A 26,830-nucleotide genomic window follows, 5' to 3' on the forward strand; every position below is an offset into this window, starting at 1 on the left:
AACCACACGACGGACTGTTAATTGTCACGTCCAAAGAAAGTGAAAACTTCAGATTTAGAACACCCTAGGTGTGCCCCCGTCTGAAGTCCAAATTATAACAAAGAATAATAAAAATGGGGGGAAAGACGTCTAAAAAAAGAAAATTTATCAACTGACGACTGGAAATTTATGGAAGCAAAAAATCCAAAAGCAACAAAGAAATTGGAGACCTGGATAAATAACATGACTTTGACGGACGACTGAACCTGACCAGTATTCAGAAACTGAAGGAGGAGTTAAACAGGAACATAAAGGTGATGAGAAAAAGAAGCAGAAAGTAGGGGCAGATTTAGTGGCATTTTGGGAGGAAGAAGCAGAGAACAGACAGAAAGGAGCAGAGAAACGAAGATTAGAGAAAGCAAGGAAAAAGAAAGGGGTAGGTAAGGCAGAGGAAGATGTGATAATTCAACATAAAGAACCTGAACAACCTCAGAAACCACCGACGGCTGGACCGTCGGCAACAATGCATTTGTACCCTCCTCTACCGGAGGATGATGATGTGCCGCCACCGCAGTATGATATGGCAGTGCGACCTAAAGTAAAAAGTGAAAAACAAGAAAAGCCACAAACACGCAGTCAAACAAAAGTGCCTACAGCTCCTCCCATGGAGGAACACAGTGACCAGGAAGGTGCCTATCCTTTGATAGAAGTACCAAATCCTCATGCAGGAACTTCAGGGCACCGATCAACCATGCTCGTATATCGAACATGGAATGCTGATGATATCAAAGCAGCAGTCGACATGATACCATCACCACATGTCGATATTGAAGGATTCATGCAAGATATAGAAAATATTAGAAATTCTTACCACCTCAATGGACCTGAAGTCCAACAGGTATGGATGAAAGCATGTGGCCCTAAATGGAGTCAGGTACGCGGAGACTGGAATCCTGCAGACCAGGATGGCGTACCGTTGCCACATGATGATCCAGTCTTGAAAACACGAGTGGAAGCTATGATTACACGAGCAAAAGGTGTGTTAGGACCAAAAATAAATTATACTGAAATTACCAGGACAACTCAGAAAGAAGGAGAGCCATGGACAGAGTTTAGATGCAGATTTGAGAGTGTATTTAGGGTCCATAGTGGCATATTGCCAGGAACACCAGTGTATGAACAACAATTGAAAAACGCTCTGATCCAGCACTCCAAGGATATAAAAGCTTGGATACAGAAACATTGGATTGGACTGCCACAGGCACATTGGAAGAAACACACACCCACTGTTGTCATGCAGAAGAAGTCTTAAAGCAGAAAAAGACAGGAAACAGCGACAAAGGAGTGTATGTAGCACAAGGAGATGATGAAATATATTACCAACAGGGTAACTTAAGACAGCAGAAGCAGTGGAAACGCCCCCAAAAGCCATGGCAAAACAGACAAGGTGGACAGCCACAACGTCAAGGACCATGGCAACCACGACAGCAGCACAGACAGGGAGGGCCACCACGTGGTCCCCTGATTTGTTGGAACTGTGGAAGAGAGGGACACATGTCTAGAAATTGTCCGAATCCACCTACTGATGGAGCAGCAGGAAGAATTCCACAACGGAATAATCCTCCACAACCGCAGTATCCACAATGACTAGATTCCATAATCCATGACACCACTCCAGACAGTGAGTCTGAGTGCGATATGGATTTATGTGCCTTACTGGGAAATCCGGTACCAAAACCGGAAGTGACTTTGTTAGTAAATGGACGACCAGTGGTATTTCTTTGTGACACAGGAGCATGTAGAACCACATGTAATGACAACATACCTGTCCATAAATTAAGCAACGAAACCTTTAGGGTTCGCTCTGCAAATGGACAAACATCAGACGTCCCTATTACTAAACCCATAACCTTGGAAGATCCATTTGGAATGACGTGTACAATGCCATTGCTGAACATGCCACAGTGTCCCGTAAATCTTCTGGGACGAGACGGATTGACAGCATTGGGCTTGTCCATAATTGTGGAACAAGGGAAATTAGTTGTTAAGCGCACAGGAGGTGTTAACATGGTGAGAGAAGAAAGCGATGACCCCACATTCCACTATTACTATACATTTGACATTTCTGAAGAAGATGCTGCAGGATGGGGTAAAGATGTCGTCTTGCAAGCGACAGCCCTACTGAAACATCCTGAACAAAAGATGTTGCCACCTGACCTGCATGTCACAATGTGGCACAAAGACACTCCAGGTCCTGATGGTGACTACGAAAACAAATTGAATGGCATTTCACCTGTAAGATGGAAATGACAGATTTGATTCATGACGGCAATTCAACAGCTGTCATAACTGTAACAGGTGCCACTGAAGATATCCTAAACTTAAGACTCACAGGCATGCCATTACATGTGTCACTTTGTAAACCATGTTTGGCTGAGTGGCAAGATTTAGGTGTAATGACCATGACAGCACTATCAGTAACTGATTGGGACAAAGTGGGACCACACACTGAGTACAGCCCTTCAACAAAATTGTACAAAATCCCAGTTAATGTATCTCTGTTATTGAAGGCAGGAACACATATTGATGTCCACTTCACAGTCCTGAGTGTTTCAGTTGAGTCCTGAAGAAGATGATCTTCTTTCTTCAGTACCATCAGGATTGTGGACAACAGGTCCTTCAGACGTAGGACTGATTAAAAATGCACAACCTGTAGTTATAAGACCAAAAACAGAATACAGACCATGTGTAAGACAGTATCCGTTGAAACCTGATGCAATTGAAGGAATCAGACCAGTAGAGGATTTGTTAACAGCAGGAGTAATAGTGCCATGTCCAGATTCACCATGTAACACACCCATATTTCCTGTAAAAAAGGCTCCGCCCTCAGTAGGATGGAGAATGATACAGGATCTCCAAGCTGTAAATGCTGCTGTAGTAAAAAGAGCTCCATGTGTTCCAGATCCGCACACACTGTTAAATTCATTAAGACCAAATTCTAGTTGTTTTTCTGTAATAGATATCAGTAATGCATTTTTCTCTGTACCAGTGGACCCAGATAGTCAATTCTGGTTTGCTTTTACCTTTAAAGGACAATGATATACATTTACCAGATTACCGCAGGGTTATGCAGAGAGTCCAACTATTTATTCTCAAGTCATGTCAGCATGTTTAGCCAATTTCGTTCCACCGGCAGATAGCCAACTATTAGTGTATGTTGATGACATTTTGATTGCCTCTGACACACGAGAAAACTGCATAACTGACACAGTAGCATTATTGTGTTTCTTATTTGATAATGGCCCAAAGTGAGTAAAAACAAAGTTCAGTTGTGTAGGGATAAAGTAAAATATTTAGGACATGAATTATCAGCCACAGGGCGTACTATCCTGTCTGACAGGAAGGAAGCGATTTTACATGCTCCAAAACCACAAACCAAAAAACAGATGATGTCATTTCTTGGACTGACTAATTACTGCAGGGCATGGATCCCTTGCTATGCAGAACTGACTAGTCCACTTTCTGATTTGATGTACAAAGATGATATTTCAATGTCAACCGTGTTGGAATGGAACAAAGATGCTGAGGAAGCTTTTGTGAAAGTGAAACAAACATTAGTGTCATCCACAGTTTTGGCACTACCGGATTATAGTAAACCATTCATTCAAACAGTAGATTGTAAGAATAAGTTCATGACTAGTGTTTTGGTACAAGCATATGGTTCAAAATTAAGGCCAGTCGCCTACTACTCATCTAAACTGGATGCAGTGGCAAGTGCTCTACCATGTGTGCGAGCTGTTATTGCAGCCTCCATGGCTGTTCAAAGTAGCAGTAATGTTGTTCTATTCCATCAGCTGACATTGAAAGTTCCACATGCAGTTTCAGCACTTCTGTTGCAAACAAACATGACCTTCTTATCTCCAGCAAGACATCTTTCGTGTATGTCGTTATGTTATCACAACCACATCTTACTGTAGAACGATGTACAACATTGAATCCGTCGACATTGATACCTTTACCTGAGGATGGTGAACCGCACAATTGTTTCGATGTAGCAACAGTTTGTATGAAGGCTCGCGCTGATCTACTGGATACGCCCATCCCACACAGTACAATTGTGTATGTGGATGGTTCCTCCACTAAAAATGCTTATGGACAAACACAATCTGGATATGCTGTTGTCACAAATTCAGAAGTATTGGATTCTACTTTATTGCCATCGTCATTCTCAGCGCAAGCAGCTGAATTAGTTGCTTTAACTGCAGCTTGTCATTTGTAAAGGAAAAGCTGTGACAATCTATACGGACAGCCAGTACGCTTTCAGCACAGTGCATGTGTTTGCAAAAATGTGGGAAGAGCGTGGGATGGTGACGTCATCTGGAAAACCGGTGACTCATGCCACTCTTTTAACAGCACTACTGAAAGCTGTGCAGTTACCACAGAACATTGCTATATGCAAATGTGCGGCTCACACCAAAGGCTCTGATGTAGTCTCACAAGGAAATGATTTCGCTGACAAAACCGCAAAGGCAGCAGCAGCTTCTTCTATTTTTGTTGTACAGGAAACCACTCCAGATTTGCATTTAGGTCACACACTGCTTGCTGACATGCAACAACAGGCACCTGAAAAGGAAAAACAAATGTGGTTAAACAAAGGAGCTACATTCGCAAATGATTTGTACTCATGACCACAAAAGAAACCCATATTGCCAAAAAATATGTTTAAATGGGCAGCTATCATGAGCCATGGCGTGACGCATGTCTCATCAGGGGGTATGATATCGCAATTACAATCTGTTTTTGTCTTTATGGGTTGATGCATATGCAAAACAGCATTGTAGAGCATGCATGACATGTGCAAAACACAACTCACAAGGCAATTTGAGACCCCAAAGAGGCAAATTTCCAACACCACAATCCCTTTCAAGTGATTCATATGGATTATATACAGTTGAGTAAACATGAAGGGAAGGAATTTTGTTTAGTCATAATTGATGCCTTCTCAAAATGGGTAGAATTGTTCCCCACAAAACATGCAGATGCACTTACAGTGGCTAAAGCATTGTGCAAAGACATCATTCCACGATTTGGAATACCAAAACAGTCTATTCAGATAATGGAGCGCACTTTGTTAATACAATAGTGCAATATGTAGGAGAAGCGCTACAGATTAATCTCAAAAATCACTGCTTATCATCCACAAAGTGCCGGATTAGTGGAAAGGATGAATGGGACAGTAAAAAACAGACTTAGAAAGACAATGGAGGAAACAGGCAGACCATGGACACATTGTATAGATTTGGTGAAGATGTACATAAACATAACTTGTACCACGGGTTTGACACCTTATGAAACATGTTTGGAAGAAAATATGACTACCATATTATGGGCAAATTTGGGATGTACCTGAGGAAGCCAATTTGGCAGATTACATGAGGAAGATGTTAGAAAGACAACGAGGGAGAGTTTCAAACACTGATGATCCCATTTCCACAGGATGACCCTAAAGTGGTACCTGGAGACTGGGTGTTGATAAGAAGCATCAAGAGGAAAAACACTGGCATTCACCTAAGTGGGAAGGGCCCCATCAAGTACTACTCACAACACCCACAGCTTTGAAAATTGGGGAAAGAAGTACATGGATTCATTTAACTCACTGTAAGAAAGTCATTTCTGCAGACACAGACAAACAGTAAGAACAGTAGGATAAGACTAGTAATAGTGTGTGAGCTTGGTGTTAAGATCCAGGTTAGACACGAAAGCTAGCAGAAGACATTAAGAAACCACTGTTCTGAACATAGGTGTGCTGTAGTGTGTAGAAATGGCGAAAGTAAAAAATAAAAAGAACGAGGGTCCCTGGACCCCATGGACAGTCCTTAGTATGCTACTTTTCTTTTTCGGATTGGGCTTATTATTGAAAGCCATAAGCACAGGACAGGATAATAAGGGACACATCAATAAACTAAATAGGCCAAAAAGAGAGGACAAAGACCCCAATCCACTTATACCTATAGGGCATCGATGTAGTAAACAAAGAGCATATCAATTTGGTGTACAGGCCTGCTTTCCCCGAAATGCTTCAGTAGTAATCAAAGTCTCTTTTACATCCTTGACACGGACACAGGATGATCAACAGGGATCATGGTATAATGGCTATGATTGGTATATGACAAATAATCAACAGGATAAGAGATGGGAGACCTTGGTGGCAGATAGGTATGACAGATGGACACCTAGTTGGGCACAAAGGGTGGGCTAAGTACCAACGCCAATTTCTTAAAATGTATCAAACAGAGGATAGCTTGCTGATTGTAGTGGATACAAAAAACAAATCCATAATCCCACCAGGAACACCGGATTCGGAATGTTGGCTGTTTTGTGGGTCCACAAAACAGGGTCTGACCCCTACTTCTCCCTGATATGTGGAAGATAATATCACGGCTACAGCTAACAAGACGTTAAAGCAACCAGTTATGACTGATCTCAGCAGGACAAAGGGTGCATCCATAAGAAGTACAAAAAACATGAAAACAGATGACTGGTTCCTAGTAACTACAGGAATTAGTGGACAAAATAACAATTGGCTTTTAATGGCAGAACAAGCAGGACTAGCTACAAAGAAGGACTGTGTTGTATGTATGGGACCCAGACCTATATTACAGGTAATACCGGCAGCATTACCCAAGACTGTCTGTTGACTGTAATGACACAGACATACATTGCAGCAAACAACAATTGTTCTAAGTGGGACAAGATCTATCCATTGACCAAATTGACTAAGATTAAACCTTTATTTTCAAGCAAAGTAGGGCATGCTAACCATACATGTGTAAACTTGACAGGGACAAGTAAGACTTTGGGTAGCTTAAACCACACTGCCTGGTGTAAGGATGTGGTCCATAGTAATTCCACATTCAAACCTGTCAGTAGGAGTGATGTATGGTGGTGGTGTGGTGATAACAGAATCTTTGACAGACTGCCAAGAAATGTGTCAGGTTATTGTGCATTAATATCATTATTGTTACCAGTTAAAGCCATACCCATGACACCTGAAGAAGTCATGACATATACAGCCTCTCTCATTCCTGAAGACTGGCAGAAAGGCATAACCAGACATAGAGTAAAAAGAGATTGGAAAGGAGTGGGAGATCCAACATATATTGATGCGATAGGAGTCCCCAGAGGAGTGCCTGACGAGTATAAACTGGCTGATCAATAGCAGCTGGATTCGAATCCTCCATCTGTTGGTGGTGTTCAATTAATAAGAACGTGGACAGAATAAACTACATCCACTACAATGTACAGAAATTAGGAAATTGGACTGAGGAAGGATTTAAGGCTGTCCATTCACAGTTAGAAGCCACGTCCCTTATGGCCTTCCAGAACCGTATTGCTCTGGATATGTTGTTGGCAGAGAAAGGAGGTGTTTGTGCCATGTTCGGAGAACAATGCTGCACATTCATTCCCAACAACACAGCTGCAGATGGCAGCCTCACTCAAGCCATCGACGGTCTGAGGACGTTGAACAGGAAGATGAAAGAGCACAGTGGAGTAAACACCGAAGGCTGGGATTGGTGGCTGGAAGGGATGGGAAAATGGAGGTCTTTGATTTCTTCACTATTAGTGTCTATAGCAGTGTTTGCTGCGATTCTGACATTGTGTGGATGTTGTTGTATTCCGTGTATACGTGGACTTATTAATCGAATGATTACAACAGCAATAGGGCCAGGAATGCCCACTTCAGCCATACCCTCTCCTCGACTGAAGCCGGGACGATGACGAGGATGAAGATGGCCACAATGATGACTGGGAGCAAGGAGTTCGAACTTTTCCCTGACCAAACTAAGTATGATGACCCAGACACCGATGATGATGACGATGACATAACCTCTGGGGTGTAAGCCTGTAGAACATACCATGATGAACCTCTTAGTGAAAATCTCGCAAAGAAGTGCTAAGCTAGGTGATAACTACTATATGTTTAACAGGCGATAAATAGGAGGGAAATGTTAAAGATTTTGTATATAAGTTATCACTGTTAAACATTTGTACCTTTCTCTTTTGTTCATTTATTTGTACAGGCCTGTTGTGTGGTATCTGTTACATTGTTTTTTGACTGTTGTGACCTTTATGACCTTATGCTGCGCAAGTGCTTACTGTGCAAAACAGGACACTCCAAGCAGATGCAGAACAGATGATAAGTGCAACAGACGAGCCTGCAAGAACAGGATGTGCTGACCTTCAATGATAAGATTAAACAAAAGGAAGCGAAACTGTTTCTCCACGCAGCTGCAATCATTAGTATATGTGCCATAAGATGTTTTGTATAACGGGAGGAAACTTGTCATGCGATGTTCCCCCCACCTTTAGGACAAGTTTCACAATGTGGGTAGGGCTTCTACTAATAAAAAGAGTGAGCGTGCAGCAATCCTCAGTGCTCTCAGTGGTACTACGTGTACGGGCTGTCTGCACTCCTCGCGAGCTAAATTTGACATTCTGTCTCACTGGTGTTTCTTGACTCTGTTTGTCTTATCAAGGTTTTAAGAATGTTTGGAGGCGAAAAATACCCAACACACACAACTTACCTTACTGAATTGTCATATCAATATGATATACGCAGTGGTGGGCACAGATAACCAAAAAATTAACTTTGATAACAGATAATAAGATAACTGAAAAGTTATCTTTGATAAAGATAAACCAATAAACCACCCAAAAATGTATCGGAAGTTACAGATAATCGATAACCGATAAATTCCGGTGTTGTCTCTGGGACATTTGCAGTTACTAAGAAACTGAAATTGATTTTTAACACGATCGCTTTTGAAAGCATCAAAAGCGGCAGAAAAACCCATAGAATGAGCAAGAATGTTTGACTATGCTGTCCCCTGTAGGAAGCAGCATAAAAACCTTGAGACCACACACAAAATCAACTGTTTACTAATGATAATTTTTCTTTTAACATTATGCCCCTGCTGGAAGCTCTTGTTTACTACAACATTCCCATCACAGAGCTGTATCGAGTACAGCCATAAAACCAGCTTTCTGTCAATTTCAACACGCCGGTCAGGCGGAGGTCTTGAAAAATAAAGTCATACTAACTTATGGTTTTTGCGAAAATACTGATAGAATAACTCCATTAATGTCAATTCTGTCATTTGTACAAAGTTAAATATAACATATATCTTTAATGTTGAATAAGGCACTAATTTTGAGGTTTTGTAACAAACACAGACCGCAAAGCATTCTGGGTAAAAGTGCTAAACACTGATTGGTTCAGTCATTCATTATGTAAACCAACACGTTAATGTGACGTGTGTCGTGTGTTGGTTTAAAGATAAATGTGCTTTTGTAAAATATTCCATTTTTATTTGTAAAAACAGGCATTTTTACGGAGCCGTGGAAGTGTCATCGCAATTGCATGTTTTAAAACTTTTATGATGTTGTAAAACGTGCACTCAATATTAGTAAGTAAGTAAGTAAATTTATTTATAGTGCCTTTCACAGACATAAGGCCATGTACACACGTTGTCGGGTATTTGTAAAACCGAATGCAATAATAATGAAAACAGATAAAACAAAGGACAAGGTTAACAATTGGTCACTTCTGAAAAGCCTTATCTTGACACATAAATGTTGGCTTTACACTGTGCGTGTTTTGGCCATTTTTCAGATGATTTTTCATTCGTGCGAGAATTTTTTGGACCGAGTTTCAGGTTAATCACGCGTCCTACATCGTGGAGTAACAAGCTTTAACATCTCACGACCACCTCCTGCTGCTAAAAGCTACAAGCATCCAACCGCAGAGCTGTCTTGTAATGTTTTTTTGTTGTTGTTGTTGTTTTGTTTTTAAACTTAATTTGTAAACAAAAAAAAAAGCCATTTGAAAAGCCAAAAAGTTGATTTGACCACCATCTGATATAACCGGGTTAAAATAAATACAACACTGCCATCTACTGGTACCCAGACGTTTAATACTGCCATGAACACTCCTGGCCAGTAGATGGCAGTAGTGGCCTTGAAAAGTTGTCAAACAAAATTCCAGATAATCCGTGTCTGCTTCATTTAAGATGTGTGGAATTTAACAACCGCAAATACACTGACGTCTATAAACCCAGAGAATATATTCACGAGAGTTTTAGGCACTAGAGTTTAATGCTGTTATCTGTGGAGCCTGAACAGAGTGTCTGAAATGCATTTGTCCTGTCGTGAACTTCTGCGATTACCTTATGCTACCCATAATGCTGCCTGGCACAGCATGTGCTCACAAAACCTTAAAAATTAGCACATTACTTTAAAACGAAAACATATATCTGATATTTTCACTTTATAAACTTCAGACATGACAATAATTTTAAATAACTTGTCCTAAATAAGTAGGTTAAAATTTGAACCATAAGTTAAAAATGTATGCCTCTGGATGACTTGGTGATATTGCGACTATATCAGTATGGTGTTAAAGAAAATGATTTTTTTTTGGTCACCACTTCTCTTTTGCTTACAGAAGATAAGATAACAAACCTATTAGGAAAGTTTTAACAAGTAGGTCTCAACTGCTTTAATAGTTTTAAAAATGTTTTTCACTGTTCTGCTTAGTTTAGTAGGTTATCGGTCTAAAAGTTATCGGACGGTAATTCATCGGAAGATAATTTGTCCGATGATGGTTTTTAAATTTATCTAAAAAGATAATGAAAACATTATCTTCGATAATTATCTGTTGTCGGATTATCGGAAGTGTGTCCACCACTGGATATACGATATGATTATGATTTGACACAAAGTGCAGCAACAGTGAAAATTTAACCTTCTTAAACCAAACAGTAATAATACTGCACTCATTTTACACTCACCATAAGGTTAGGATACTGTGCCCTCCAAAAGTATTGGAACACCTGGTATTTCACACATTTTAAGTTGTTTATGCCATTTTAAATACTAGAAATACAAAAACAAAAAAGAATAAAAATTTCTAAAATTATCTTTCTGAAACTCAAACTCAAAGCAAATCTCTAAAACTTGATAAAACCTGTAAATAATAATCAGTTTTATTGCCAGTTTTCTTTAGACAAGTCAGTGGATGGAAACATGAACATTTCCAAGTCACTGTCTTTCACACTGAACACGTCGGAAACGTCAAATGCATCAAAATCATTCTAAAAAGCATTATTTTCAGTGAGACGTGTTGCTTTTTAGATGTGTCAGAAGGGTCGCGTCAAAGGCCGAGCTAAAGCGACACTTCTGAAGGGAAGCATTGCCGCTTGTCAGCAGGCTGACGCGGTCAAAGTTCATTCCAATCCAACTTTTGACACTCTGAGTGTTATGTGGGCCGCTGAAGAGGAGGTACTCCTGGCCCACTTCCACCAGAGGGCGCCCTGCTTGGAGTGCGGGCTCCAAGCACGAGAGGGCGCCAGACCCAGAAGAAGTGACAGCTGTCATTCATCCTCTGCACCAGCTGTCACTCGTTCATCATCATCATCACCATAAAGGCCGGACTGCAACTCCACCTCCTCGCCGAGAAATCGACTACTGAAGAGGTAATTTCTCTGCTGATTCATACGTTGTGTAATAATCTGAACTTCTGTTGCAGCCGTTTTCCTGGTGGTTTCCTTATCTGTGGAATTGGCGTTTGGTGTGACAGCGACGGCTTCGCCTCACACCCCAAACCAGATAAGTGGTTAATCAGGAGCTGCACGAGTGTGTGATTGGAGGTGGAGGTGCTCCCTCCTAACTGTGTGCAGACTGTGGATTACTGAGTGTGCGGACTCACACTCATTCATCTTGTCTCTGCTTTCTGCCAGCAGTACCAGGGTCGACAGCCGAAGACAGAGGCCACCTAGGGACTCGGGACTTGGCGGCTCCGGTGTTCTTCAGACCATTGGTGGTGGAAGCCGTGTGGGACGCGGCTTCTCTCTCGTCGGGGGTCTTCTATCTTCGAGCCTGCCCATACGTCACCTGGTGTCAATTGACTTTGCAAATTCTGTGTATTTAGTTGTGTATTATCACAACATTAAATTGTTACTTTTTGGCTTATTCATTGTCCGTTCATTTGCGCCCCCTGTTGTGGGTCCGTGCTACGACACCTTCCCAACACTGAGCTGTGACGTAGCTTCGTGCTGTCCAATAGGAACGACGCACCGGGCCAAAACACGGAAGACTAGTGGCAGAAACCACTGATCTGTACAAAACAGAAACAGGTTGTTATGTGGGCCGCTGAAGAGGAGGTACTGCTGGCCCACCACCACCAGAGGGCGGCCTGCTTGGAGTGCGGGCTCCAAGCACGAGAGGGCGCCAGACCCAGAAGAAGTGACAGCTGTCACTCATCGCACCAGCTGTCACTCATCTACACCACTACATAAGCCGGACTGCAACTCCACCTCCCCGCCGAGAAATCAACTACCGAAGAGGTAATTTTCTCTGCTGACTCGAAACGTTGAGTAATAATCTGAACTTCTTTTGCAGCCATTATCCTGTGGCGTTTGCCTTATCTGCGGGATTGGCGTTTGGTGTGATCAGCGACGGCTTCACCTCACACCCCAAACCAGATAAGTGGTTAAACAGGAGCTGCACGAGTGTGTGATTGGAGGTGGAGGTGCTCCCTCCTAACTGAGTGCAGACTGTGGATTACTGAGTGTGCGAATTCACACTCATCCATCCTGTCTTTGTTTTCTGCCAGCAGTACCAGGGTCGACAGCCGAAGACAGAGGCCACCTGGGGACTCGGGACTTGGCGGCTCCGGTGTTCTTCAGGCCGTTGGTGGTGGAAGCCGTGTGGGACGCGGCTCATCTCTCGTCGGGGGTCTTCTATCTTCGAGCCTGCCCACACGTCACCTGGTGTTAATTGACTATACATATCTTGTGTGTTTAGTTGTGTGTTGTCACAACATTAAATTGTTACTTATTGGCTTATTCATTGTCCGTTCCTTTGCGCCCCCTGTTGTGGGTCCGTGCTACGACACCTTCCCAACAGGATTTCTCGGCCATTCGTCATGGATTCCGAGGGGCGTCAACCCGAGCTTGAACGGCCAATGGAAGAGCCAGGAGCGCAGGCGTCAGCGGGAGGCGTGTTGAGTGAGCTGCAGCAGATTTTAACCGCCTTCACGGCTCGGCTGGATTTGGTGACCGAGCAGAATGTTCTCCTTAACCGGAGGGTGGAGGTTCTCACCGCCAGGGTGGAAGCGCGCGATCAGGGCGCTGCTGCAGCCACTCCTCTTGCTGGTCCTGGGCCCGTAACAGACGTTCCACTGGTCGTTCAACGACCCCCCCCACCGTCCCCTGAAGCATACATAAGCCCTCCGGAACCGTACGGAGGCTGTGTTGAGACGTGCGCAGACTTCCTCATGCAGTGTTCGCTCGTCTTTTCACAGCGTCCTGTCATGTACGAGTCAGACGCCAGCCGGGTGGCTTATGTTATTAATCTGCTTCGAGGAGAGGCACGCGCCTGGGCTACGGCGCTTTGGGAGCAGAATTCACGGCTCCTAACGTCTTATGCTGGGTTTATACGGGAGTTCAAACAAGTTTTTGACCATCCCAACAGAGGCGAGACCGCTTCGAGCGTGCTGCTGTCAATGAGACAGGGGCGTCGCAGCGCAGCCGAGTATGCAGTCGACTTCCAGCGAGGTCCGGCTGGAATAACGTTGCGCTCCGCGCCGCCTTCGTAAATGGACTGTCTCCGGTCCTGAAGGAGCACCTGCTGGCTAAGGAGGACCGCGGGATTTTGACGGGCTTGTCGATTTGGTGATATGCTTAGACAACCGTTTGAATGAGCATCGTTGGGAGCAGGCTGGGGGGCGTGGCCGTCCCTCCCCCTTCCGGTTCTGAAAGGGTGACGTCGTCCCCACGCTTCACTGCCAGGAGAGGCTCCGTGTGGCTACAGCTCCCCCTTGCTGAGTAGGCTATGGACACGAGCAGGGCAAAAGTAAAGGACAAACGTCAGACAAAGGAGGCTGGCCCGCGGGGAGTGTTTTGTCTGCGGCTCTTGTGAGCATATGCAGAAGGACTGCCCCAAACGGTCAAACTACAACGGCCCGTCCTTAGAAACTGGGCTGAGGGTGGGCCATAAACACGCACGCAGGGAAACTCCGCAAATCTGCACGAATCCCAGTAACGATCCTTTGTGGGATCTAACCCTTCACGCCCCAGCACTGGTAGACACGGGTCGGAAGGGAATTGATGGATAGCAGATGGGCAAAGGAAGTAGGGGCCCCCCCTGGTGGCCTCTGCCGTCACCATTGCAGGGTGCTGAGCAATAGATGGCACCGTGCTTCCGTTAATCAACACATCAGACACAGCCTGTGACCTTGGTGTGTCTGGAAATCACAGGGAGGGTAGATCGTTGGTCCATGTAACACCTTCTACCTCCCGAGTGATTTTGGTATTTCCGTGGATGGTGAAGCACAATCCCCGGATAGATTGCCGTCGGGGGTTGTGACGCAGTGGAGCGAGAGACCTGCACCGGATTGTTTAGGATCCTCGTTCCTCCCGGCATGACGGCTAATGAGGAGGTTAAAGTCCCCCCAATCTATCGGCGGTGCCAAAGGAGTACCACAATCTCGCTGACGTCTTCAGCAAAGATCTGGCGCTCACTCTTCCCCGCACCGACCGTACGATGGTGCCATCGATTTGGTACCGGGCGCTGATACCCGTCCAGTAGGTTGTACAACCTCTCACGTCCAGAACGCGAATCAATGGAGACCTACATCCGGGACTCTTAGCTGCCGGGCTGATCCGGAACTCCACCTCCCCGGTGGGTGCTGGTTTCTTTTTTGTGGGCAAAAAGGACGGCGGACTCCGTCCATGCATTGATTACAGAGGGCTGAACGACATCACGGTTCGCAACCGATACCCGTTACCTCTGTTGGATTCAGTGTTCCACGCCCCTGCATGGAGCCCAAAATTTTCACAAAATTGGAGATCTTAGAAATGCGTACCACCTGGTTCGGATCCGAAAGGGAGACGAGTGGAAGATGGCATTTATACACCCCCCCGTTAGGTCACTTTGAGTACCTGGTCATGCCGTTCGGCCTTACTAACGCCCCCGCGACCGTTCCAAGCTTTGGTAATGACGTCCTTGCGGGACTTCCTGCATCGGTTCGTCTTCGTATATCTGGACAATATACTCTCTTTTCCCCGGACCCTGAGACCCATGTCCAGCATGTACGTCAGGTCCTACAGCGGTTGTTGGAGAACCGGCTGTTTGTGAAGGGCGAGAAGTGCGAGTTCCACCGCACGTCTTTGTCCTTCTTGGGGTTCATCATCTCCTCCAACTCCGTCGCCCCTGATCCGGCCAAGGTTGCGGCGGTGAGAGATTGGCCCCAACCAACAAGCCGCAGGAAACTGCAGCAGTTCCTCGGCTTTGCAAATTTCTACAGGAGGTTCATTAAAGGCTACAGTCAGGTAGTTAGCCCCCTGACTGCCCTGACCTCCACCAAGGTCCCCTTCAACTGGTCGGATCGGTGCAAAGCCGCGTTCAAGGAGTTGAAACCCGGTTCCTCGACTGCACCAGTTCTGGTGCAGCCTGATCCTGATCGCCAGTACATAGTGGAAGTGGACGCCTCTGACTGAGGGATAGGAGCCGTGCTGTCCCAGAGCGTGGAGGCTGATAAGGTTCTCCATCCTTGTGCCTATTTTTCCCGCAGGTTGACCCCAGCTGAACGGAACTATGACGTCGGCAATCGGGAGCTCCTCGCGGTGAAGGAGGCTCTTGAAGAGTGGAGACACCTGCTGGAGGGGGGGGTCGTGTGCCTTTCACGGTTTTCACGGACCATCGGAACCTGGAGTACTCCGGACCGCCAAGCGGCTGAACCCCAGGCAAGCCCGCTGGTCCTCTGTTTCTTCGAGGCGCTTTGACTTCCGGATCACGTATCGCCCCGGGACCAAAAACCAAAAATCGGATGCGTTGTCCCGGGGTGCACGAAGAAGAGAGCCAGGCGGGGCTGTCGAACCCCACCGAGACCATCATCCCCGATTCCACTGTCGTGGCCTCCCTCACCTGTGGACGGTGGAAAAGACCGTCCGGGGAGGCCCTGGCAAGGAGTGGCCGAATTCACACTCATTCATCCTGTCCTGTTGTTTTCTGCCCGCAGTACCAGGGGCGACAGCCGAAGACAGAGGCCACCTGGGGACTCGGGACTTGGCGGCTCCGGTGTTCTCAGGCCGTTGGTGGTGGAAGCGTGTGGGGCGCGGCTCATCTCTTGTCGGGGTGTCTTCTATCTTCGAGCCTGCCCACAACGTCACTGGTGTTAATGACATACATATCTTGTGTGTTTAGTTGTGTGTTGTCACAACATTAAATTGTTACTTATTGGCTTATTCATGTCCGTTCCTTTGCGCCCCCTGTTGTGGGTCCGTGCTACGACACCTTCCCAACACAGGTCACAGACTGTTCTTTATAGGAGCAGTTTCTGAAGAACATCATTGAAATGTTGTTTTTGTACCTCAAAATTTCTGATTACTCGTATTCAATCATCAATTTATTTATATAGCGCCAAATCACAACAAACAGTTGCCCAAGGCACCTTATATGTAAGGCAAGGCCCATACACATAATACATAAAAACCCCAACGGTCAAACGACCCCCTGTGAGCAAAGCAGAGTGGCGACAGTGGGAAGGAGATAAACCTCCCTGTTAACAGGAAGAAACCTCCAGCAGAACCAGGCTCAGGGAGGGGCATCTTCGTGCTGGGACTGTGGTTGGGGTCCTGAGGGAGAGGAACCAGGAAAAGACATGCTGTGGGAGGGGAGCAGAGATCACTCACTAATGATAAATGCAGAGTGGGAAATCTAGAATTAACAGGAAGCCAATGAAGAGAGGCCAATATGGGTGAGATATGCTCTCTTCCTTCTAGTCCCCGCTAATACTCTAGCTGCAGCATTTTGAATTAACTGAAGGCTTTCATGGAACTTTAGGACAACCTGATAATAATGAATTACAATAGTCCAGCCTAGAGGAATAAATGCATGAATTAGTTTTTCAGCATCACTCTGAGACAGACCTTTCTAATTTAGAGATAGTGCGTAAATGCAAAAAAGCAGTCCTACATATTTGTTTAATATGCACATTGAAGGACATATCCTGATCAAAAATGACTCCAAGATTTCTCACAGTATTACTAGAGGTCAGGGTAATGCCATCCAGAGTAAGGATCTGGTTAGACACCATGTTTCTAAGATTTGTGGGGCCAAGTACAATAACTTCAGTTTTATCTGAGTTTAAAAGCAGGAAATTAGAGGTCATCATGTCTTATGTCTGTAAGACAATCCTGCAGTTTAACTAATTGGTGTGTGTCCTCTGGCTTCATGGATAGATAAAGCTGGGTATCATCTGCGTAACATGAAATTTAAGCAATGCCGTCTAATAATACTGCCTTAGGGAAGCATATATAAAGTGAATAAAATTGGTCCGAGCACAGAACCTTGTGGAACTCCATAATTAACCTTAGTCTGTGAAGGAAGATTCCCCATTTACATGAACAAATTGTAATCTATTAGATAAATATGATTCATACCACTGCAGCGCAGTGCCTTTAATACCTATGGCATGTTCTAATCTCTGTAATAAAATTGTATGGTCACAGTATCAAAAGCAGCACTGAGGTCTAACAGAACAAGCACAGAGATGAGTCCACTGTCTGAGGCCATAAGAAGATCATTTGTAACCTTCACTAATGCTGTTTCTGTACTATGAGAATTCTAAAACCTGACTGAAACTCTTCAAATAGATCATTCCTCTCTGCAGATGATCACTTAGCTGTTTTACAACTACCCTTTCAAGAATTTTTGAGAGAAAAGGAAGGTTGGAGATTGGTCTATAATTAGCTAAGATAGCTGGGTCAAGTGATGGCTTTTTAAGTAATGGTTTAATTACTGCCACCTTAAAAGCCTGTGGTTCATAGCCAACTAATAAAGATAGATTGATCATATTAAGATCGAAGCATTAAATAATGTAAGGGCTTCCTTGAGCAGCCTGGTAGGAATGGGGTCTAATAGACATGTTGATGGTTTGGATGAAGTAACTAATGAAAATAACTCAGACAGAACAATCTGAGAGAAAGAGTCTAACCAAATACCGGCATCACTGAAAGCAGCCAAAGATAACGATACGTCTTTGGGAAGGTTATGAGTAATTTTTTCTCTAATAGTTAAAATTTATTAGCAAAGAAAGTCATGAAGTCATTACTAGTTAAAGTTAAAGGAATACTCGCTCAATAGAGCTCTGACTCTTTGTCAGCCTGGCTACAGTGCTGAAAAGAAAACCAGGGGTTCTTATTTTCTTCAATTAGTGATGAGTAGTAGATGTCCTAGCTTACGGAGGGCTTTTATAGAGCAACAGACTCTTTTTCCAGGCTAAGTGAAGATCTTCTAAATTAGTGAGACACCATTTCCTCTCCAACTTACGGGTTATCTGCTTTAGCTGCGAGTTTGTGAGTTATACCACGGAGTCAGGCACTTCTGATTTAAAGCTCTCTTTTTCAGAGGAGCAACAGCATCCAAAGTTTCTTCAATGAGGATGTAAAACTATTGACGAGATACTCTATCTCACTTACAGAGTTTAGGTAGCTACTCTGCACTGGTGTTGGTATATGGCATTAGAGAACATAAGAAGGAATCATATCCTTAAACCTAGTTACAGCGCTTTCTGAAAGACTTCTAGTGTAATGAAACTTATTCCCCACTGCTGCGTAGTCCATCAGAATAAATGTAAATGTTATTAAGAAATGATCAGACAGAGGGAGTTTTCAGGGAATACTGTTAAGTCTTCAATTTCCATACCATAAGTCAGAACAAGATCTAAGATATGATTAAAGTGGTGGGTGGACTCATTTACATTTTGAGCAAAGCCAATTGAGTCTAATAATAGATTAAATGCAGTGTTGAGGCTGTCATTCTCAGCATCTGTGTGGATGTTAAAATCGGCCACTATAATTATGTTAAAAAAAGTTTAGAACACTTGTAATTAAAATAGCTCAATAAATCAATAAATGGTTCTTTAGAAACTGTTATGTGTCGACGCGGGTTGAGGAGCGGACCTGCGTCAGACAGGACCCAGCGCTAAAAATAACCAGAAAGCGGTTCCAAACAGAAACTATTTATTATTCACCTGTGCTTAAAAGTGTAAAAACATAAAAACAACGTCCCTCTGGTGGAGTGATTCGTGGCTCGCTCTCCAGCGCCTGCAAGGATTAAAGCCGGCGCTCCTGGACTTCCTACCACCGCCAAACACCCCCCAGGTGGACACGACAAACTGATTCTCTGTGAAGCAAAGAGAAGGTGAGGTAAGGCAACAGATACAACTATATCTTCCAATAAACACACGCTATCAGCAACACACTCAGGTCAGTGTCCTTTTTTTTTACTTTATGCAAATGAGCAGCTTCTCACAACAAGTGGAGGATCACTTATCCTTCACGCCACAGCAGTGAGAAGCAAACTGCACAATTCTCTTCACAATTCCAGTATACTGTGTAACAAAACACCAAGTTACTATCAACAATTATTTAAACACTTAATTACCTTTCGTGTGTGCTGACAGCATGTGTCCTCACCCTCCCTGCTTCACGGGCTCGATGTGTCAAAACCCAGGCGCGGTCCTCAGCGTCTCACAAACGAACGTCACAAGGTCGAGTTCCCGGCAGTTCTGCTTGAATCACACATGACTTAAATGCAGAACGCCATCCAATTATCTGCTTCAGCTGCAAGTCGTCCAGGTTGCACGTGAGCACCACTCACAGGTGCTTTCCATGATGTTGATGAGGGTGAAGACTCTTCAGCCAGCACCTTCTTCACAGACAAATCAGCCCTCATGCCACCTGGAGAGCAAAGAAAAGAAAAGAACACCAAACATCCAGCCACGCCCCCCCCCCCCCCCCCAACACACAACAGAAACCTTTCGTCTGTAAATTAAAACCACCTGTTATTTCAGATTAGATAATTTCTTGTTTAACATAAGGAACCTTGGACATTTATTTTTAGACAAAATAACATGGAAATTTGTACATTTTTAAAGTCTGGTAGATTATCTCATTTCAATCAGAAAAACACACACTGTAAATAAATCCAAATGTTTATTATAAATGCAACAGGAAATAATTTAACAATGACTGCAGTGTGATTGTAAAGTAGGATTTCTTTGACATAAACCTCATGTTGAATTTTTTATAGTCATTTCAACTTGTAATTTGGTCAATCAATCAACTCAATCAACTTTTTTCTTATATAGCGCTAAATCACAACAAACAGTTGCCCCAAGGCGCTCCATATTGTAAGGCAAGGCCATACAATAATTATGAAAAACCCCAACGGTCAAAACAACCCCCTATGAGCAAGCACTTGGCAACAGTGGGAAGGAAAAACTCCCTTTAACAGGAAGAAACCTCCAGCAGAACCAGGCTCAGGGAGGGGCAGTCTTCTGCTGAGACTGGTTGGGGCTGAGGGAAAAAACCAGGAAAAAGACATGCTGTGGAGGGGAGCAGAGATCAATCACTAATGATTAAATGCAGAGTGATGCATACGGAGCAAAAAAAGAAAGAAACAGTGCATCATGGGAAACCCCCCACAATCTACGTCTAAAGCAGCATAACCAAGGGATGGTCCAGGGTCACCCGATCCAGCCCTAACTATAAGCCTTAGCGAAAAGGAAAGTTTTAAGCCTAATCTTAAAAGTAGAGAGGGTATCTGTCTCCCTGATCTGAATTGGGAGCTGGTTCCACAGGAGAGGAGCCTGAAAGCTGAAGGCTCTGCCTCCCATTCTACTCTTACAAACCCTAGGAACTACAAGTAAGCCCGCAGTCTGAGAGCGAAGCGCTCTAATGGGGTAATATGGTACTACGAGGTCCCTAAGATAAGATGGGACCTGATTATTCAAAACCTTATAAGTAAGAAGAAGAATTTTAAATTCTATTCTAGAATTAACAGGAAGCCAATGAAGAGAGGCCAATATGGGTGAGATATGCTCTCTCCTGGTCAAAATATATAATTGCCTTTAATGTTGTTATCAGGACAGAGTCATTTCTAAAATATGAATTTGAGCACATTGGGCCTCATGTATCAAAGTTGCGCACTTGTGGCGTAAATTTACGGTGTAAATTTGAAATACACCAAAGTTGCCGTGACATGTATCAAGCAGTGCGCACCTGCCCATTTCTGGCGTACGCCTGACGTGATCTTGATAAATGCGGCGGGTGGAAACAATTGTAATTATAATAAACACGCCTATAAATATTCAGACTCCGCTTCAGACACACCCTCATTTTACGACGTGGAAGCCAGGAAGATGGCAAAGAAAAAGAACTTCACCAATCATGACGCATGCCAATAGGGTGCCAAAAGCGGCCGTCGTATCAATTGTTTTGTAGTATAATCAATAAAGTGTTACACTGGTCCCTCGTTTATCGCGGGAGTTACGTTCTAGAAAATAGCCCATAATACGCGAAACCGCGACGTAGTCAGCATTATTTTTTACAATTATTATAGACGTTTCAAAGCTGTAAAACCCCTGTAAAACCACTCTATACACTTTCACAAACAGGCATGAACATTTTCTCACTTTTCTCTCGTGTGTAAACACTCTCAAAGTCCAAACCTTAGTAGGAAAATAAGACCAAACTGTTTTCAGGCCCAAACATTTGTTTGAGAAATAAAAATAGAACGTTTTTCTATAGATAATTATGATGGCTTTTAGAACTAACGAATTTAATTTTAACGATCAATGTACGAGTTCGGACACATAAGAAATTATTAATAGTGACTCGCCAGTATTCCACAGATCGGGCCTCTGCGTCGTGGCTGCAGCAGGTGTCTGTGTGACAAACAGTTATGTGTAGTTGTTGGCGCTTTTTTCTCTTCTGGGCGAGAAGATTCTTATAAACAGATACGTAGAACACAGAACACTGTAAAAAATAAGCATGCAAAATTGGACTAAATACTCCGCGAGACTCCGAGGTCACAAAAGGTGAACGGTGTTATAGCGAGGGACCATTGTATTCTCTTTTCACATGTCAATAATTCTTGACATGTGGATATTTGCTCGCTCAATTAATAAGACACGCCTAATCTGTCAGATTTCTTTGTTTTTAAAATGTACCTCTTTATTTATTGTATTGTGACAAACGAATGGAGACGAGAAAACCTGGTTGCAGCACGGGCAAATTAAGGGAATGTCATCACCACAGTTGTTTTTATCAGTTTCATTGTCTAAAACGATCACACCACATAAAGTTAAGCTCAGCGCTGCTCTGGCTCCAGGCTCCAAGTCTGGAGAAAAAGGCGAGCAGCGCTTTCTTTGCTGTCAACGCTGTGACCACGGATCGTGCTCCATAACAATCCCGCAAAGGCGGGATTTGTATTGATTATTGTGTAGTATAATCAGGAAAGTGTTATTTATGTAACATATGCATTGATTTGTATAATGGCACTGTTTATCATGTTGATCATCTTCATATCTATGTGGATTCCAGCGCTGGTTCATTTTGGTGTATAATTTACACCACCTCTCGACCTGGTGTATATTTTCAGTGCAGCGTAGGCCAACGACCACATTGATAAATGCCAAGCAGCGCAGCCGTTTTGACGTACACCCCATATACGCTCAAATATCGCCATATGGAACGTTGATACATGAGGCCCAATAAGTGGAGAGCTTCTACTTGTGCAAATGTCTTTGACTTTGATTTGTAGACATTTTTAATGAGCCGTTCATTTATTGTTAAAATATAAAATGAAACAGCTTTTTAAAAATAATAAAATAGTTGCTGTTGAAAGAGCCTTTTATTTAGAAGCAGGTGATGTTCTGCTGGATTCTCGCGACCAGATGAAGGTCTCTTCTGCAGCTTTGACCTCTGGTGGTGTTGCTGAAAAGCAGATGTTTTCTTTCGACTGGACTTCGTGGTGTTCAGCTCATCAATGGAAGTTTGGTTGCACAGCAAATGTTCCTGATTGGGACAAATAAAAATATTTCTTTAAATATAAAGAAACACTAAACAGTTTAGATATAAAAATGGAAAAAAGATGGAAAAAAAGATGAAAAAAAAAACGCCAGAAGAAAAATAAGTTATTTAAAGTTGAGCTTTTGTAGATACTGCAGACAGAAAAAAGCTGTAGCTTCATTTGATAAAAATAAAAAAGACTGAACCATTTACAAATTAAAGCGTTCACTCAGATCAACTGTGCTAAAAGGCTATGCTAAAGTTAGCCGATCAATAAACCTTCACAGCAGTTCAGTAAACGTCACGTTTTGGCCTCTACTGGTGGTTGGCTCTCACTGCGGTATTGTATCACTTCCTGTTCCGGAGCACAGCGGTGTTTTGTTGTATCTGTTAGCTGTTTATTCTGCGTACTTAGATTGATCTAGATAACTAGATAACGATTTGTTTCACAGTGTAATCTTCACGTGCCTTAACTAAAGCACTCTCTCTGCTGAATCACCTCTAAATTATTTACACATTATTCACTTTGTGTGTTTTTAGGAATGCGCTAGCTTAACGCAGCTATTAGCTCTTAGCCGGTTTAGCATGGCGGCTTCTCCTGTCTCTCCCGCACTTTTCTGCTCTGGGTGTGAAATGTTTAGTTATTCCTCGGCCTCCTTTAGCAGTAATGGTACTTGTAATAAGTGTAGCTTATTCGTAGCTTTGGAGGCCAGGCTGGGCGAATTGGAGATTCGGCTCTGCACCTTGGAAAATCCTACAGCTAGCCAGGCCCCTGTAGTTGGTGCGGACCAAGGTAGCTTAGCCACCATTAGCTGTCCCCCAGCAGATCCCGAGCAGCCGGGAAAGCAGGCCGGCTGGGTGACTGTGAGGAGGAAGCGTAGTCCTAAACAGAAGCCCCCTGTACACCACCAACCCGTTCACATTTCTAACCATTTTTCCCCACTCGACGACACACCTGCCGAGGAACAAACTCTGGTTATTGGCGACTCTGTTTTGAGAAATGTGAAGTTAGCGACACCAGCAACCATAGTCAATTGTCTTCCAGGGGCCAGAGCAGGCGACATTGAAGGAAATTTGAAACTGCTGGCTAAGGCTAAGCGTAAATTTGGTAAGATTGTAATTCACGTCGGCAGTAATGACACCCGGTTACGCCAATCGGAGGTCACTAACATTAACATTGAATCGGTGTGTAACTTTGCAAAAACAATGTCGGACTCTATAGTTTTCTCTGGGCCCCTCCCCAATCGGACCGGGAGTGACATGTTTAGCCGCATGTTCTCCTTGAATTGTTGGCTGTCTGAGTGGTGTCCAAAAAATGAGGTGGGCTTCATAGATAATTGGCAAAGCTTCTGGGGAAAACCTGGTCTTGTTAGGAGAGACGGCATCCATCCCACTTTGGATGGGGCAGCTCACATCTCTAGAAATCTGGCCAATTTTATTAAACCCTCCAAACTGTGACTATCCAGGGTTGGGACCAGGAAGCAGAGTTGTAGTCTTACACACCTCTCTGTAGCTTCTCTCCCCCTGCCATCCCCTCATTACCCCATCCCCGTAGAGACGGTGCCTGCTCCCAGACCACCAATAACCAGCAAAAATCTATTTAAGCATACAAATTCAAAAAGAAAAAATAATATAGCACCTTCAACTGCACCACAGACTAAAACAGTTAAATGTGGTCTATTAAACATTACGTCTCTCTTTTCTAACTCCCTGTTAGTAAATGATATAATAATTGATCAACATATTGATTTATTCTGCCTTACAGAAACCTGGTTACAGAAGGATGAATATGTTAGTTTAAATGAGTCAACACCCCCGAGTCACACTAACTGTCAAAATGCTCGTAGCACGGGCCGAGGGGGAGGATTAGCAGCAATCTTCCACTCCAGCTCATTAATTAATCAAAAATCCAGACAGAGCTTTAATTCATTTTAAAGCTTGACTCTTAGTCTTGTCCATCCAAATTGGAAGTCCCAAAAAACAGTTTTATTTGCTATTATCTATCGTCCACCTGGTCGTCACTGTGAGTTTCTCTGTGAATTTTCAGACCTTTTGTCTGACGTAGTGCTTAGCTCAGATAAGATAATTATAGTGGGTGATTTTAACATCCACATAGATGCTGAGAATGACAGCCTCAACACTGCATTTAATCTATTATTAGACTCAATTGGCTTTGCTCAAAATGTAAATGAGTCCACCCACCACTTGAACCATACTTTAGATCTTGTTCTGACCTACAACCCCTGGCAAAAATGATGGAATCACCGGCCTGTGAGGATGTTCATTCAGTTGTTTAATTTTGTAAAAAGCAGATCACAGACATGACACAAAACTAAAGTCATTTCAAATGGCAACTTTCTGGCTTTAAGAAACACTATAAGAAATCAGGAAAAAAAATTGTGGCAGCCAGTAACAGTTACTTTTTTAGACCAAGCAGAGGGAAAAAAATATGGAATCACTCAATTCTGAGGAATAAATCATGGAATCACCCTGTAAATTTTCATCCCCAAAACTAACACCTGCATCAAATCAGATCTGCTCATTAGTCTACATCTAAAAAGGAGTGATCACACCTTGGAGAGCTGTTGCACCAAGTGAACTGACATGAATCATGACTCCAACACGAGAGATGTCAATTGAAACAAAGGAGAGGATTATCAAACTCTTAAAAGAGGGTAAATCATCACGCAATGTTGCAAAAGATGTTGGTTGTTCACAGTCAGCTGTAGCTAAACTCTGGACCAAATACAAACATGGGAAGGTTGTTAAAGGCAAACATACTGGTAGACCAAGGAAGACATCAAAGTGTCAAGACAGAAAACTTAAAGCAATATGTCTCAAAAATCAAAAATGCACAACAAAACAAATGAGGAACGAATGGGAGGAAACGAGTCAACATTTGTGACCAAACTGTAAGAAACCGCCTAAAGGAAATGGGATTTACATACAGAAAAGCTCAACGAAAGCCATCAACACCTAAACAGAAAAAAACAAGGTTACAGTGGGCTAAGGAAAAGCAATTGTGGACTGTGGATGACTGGATGAAAGTCATATTCAGTGATGAATCTCGAATCTGTATTGGGCAAGCTGATGATGCTGGAACTTTTGTTTGGTGCCGTTCCAATGAGATTAATAAAGATGACTGCCTGAAGAGAACATGTAAATTTCCACAGTCATTGATGATATGGGGCTGCATGTCAGGTAAAGACACTGGGGAGATGGCTGTCATTACATCATCAATAAATGCACAAGTTTACGTTGATATTTTGGACACTTTTCTTATCCCATCAATTGAAAGGATGTTTGGGGATGATGAAATCATTTTTCAAGATGATAATGCATCTTGCCATAGAGCAAAAACTGTGAAAACATTCCTTGCAAAAAGACACATAGGGTCAATGTCATGGCCTGCAAATAGTCCGGATTTTAATCCAATTGAAAATCTTTGGTGGAAGTTGAAGAAAATGTTGTGTGGGCTGCCAGAAGAGGAGGTACTGCTGGCCCACCACCAGAAGGCGCCCTGAGTTCAGAACTGTGTTTGATCACCGTAACAGGGGAGAGACCGCTTCAACTGTGCTGCTGTCGATGAGACAGGGACGCCGGAGCGCAGCCGCTTATGCAATCGACTTCCGCATCGCGGCTGCGAGGTCCGGCTGGAATAACGCTGCGCTCTGCGCCGCCTTTGTAAATGGACTGTCGTCAGTCCTAAAGGAGCACCTAGTGGCCAAGGATGAACCGCGGGAATTAGATGGGCTTATTGATCTCGTTATACGGTTAGACAATCGGTTGGAGGAACGCCGTCGGGAACGAGACGAAGGACGTGGCCGGGCGCGCTCCGTCCGTATGATTGTGCCATCGATTTGTTGCCAGGCGTGGAGTTCCCGTCCAGCAGGCTGTACAACCTCTCCCGACCTGAGCGCAAATCGATGGAG

The sequence above is a fragment of the Thalassophryne amazonica genome, chromosome 16, assembly GCF_902500255.1.
Source record: "Thalassophryne amazonica chromosome 16, fThaAma1.1, whole genome shotgun sequence".
Taxonomy (NCBI): Eukaryota; Metazoa; Chordata; class Actinopteri; order Batrachoidiformes; family Batrachoididae; genus Thalassophryne; species Thalassophryne amazonica.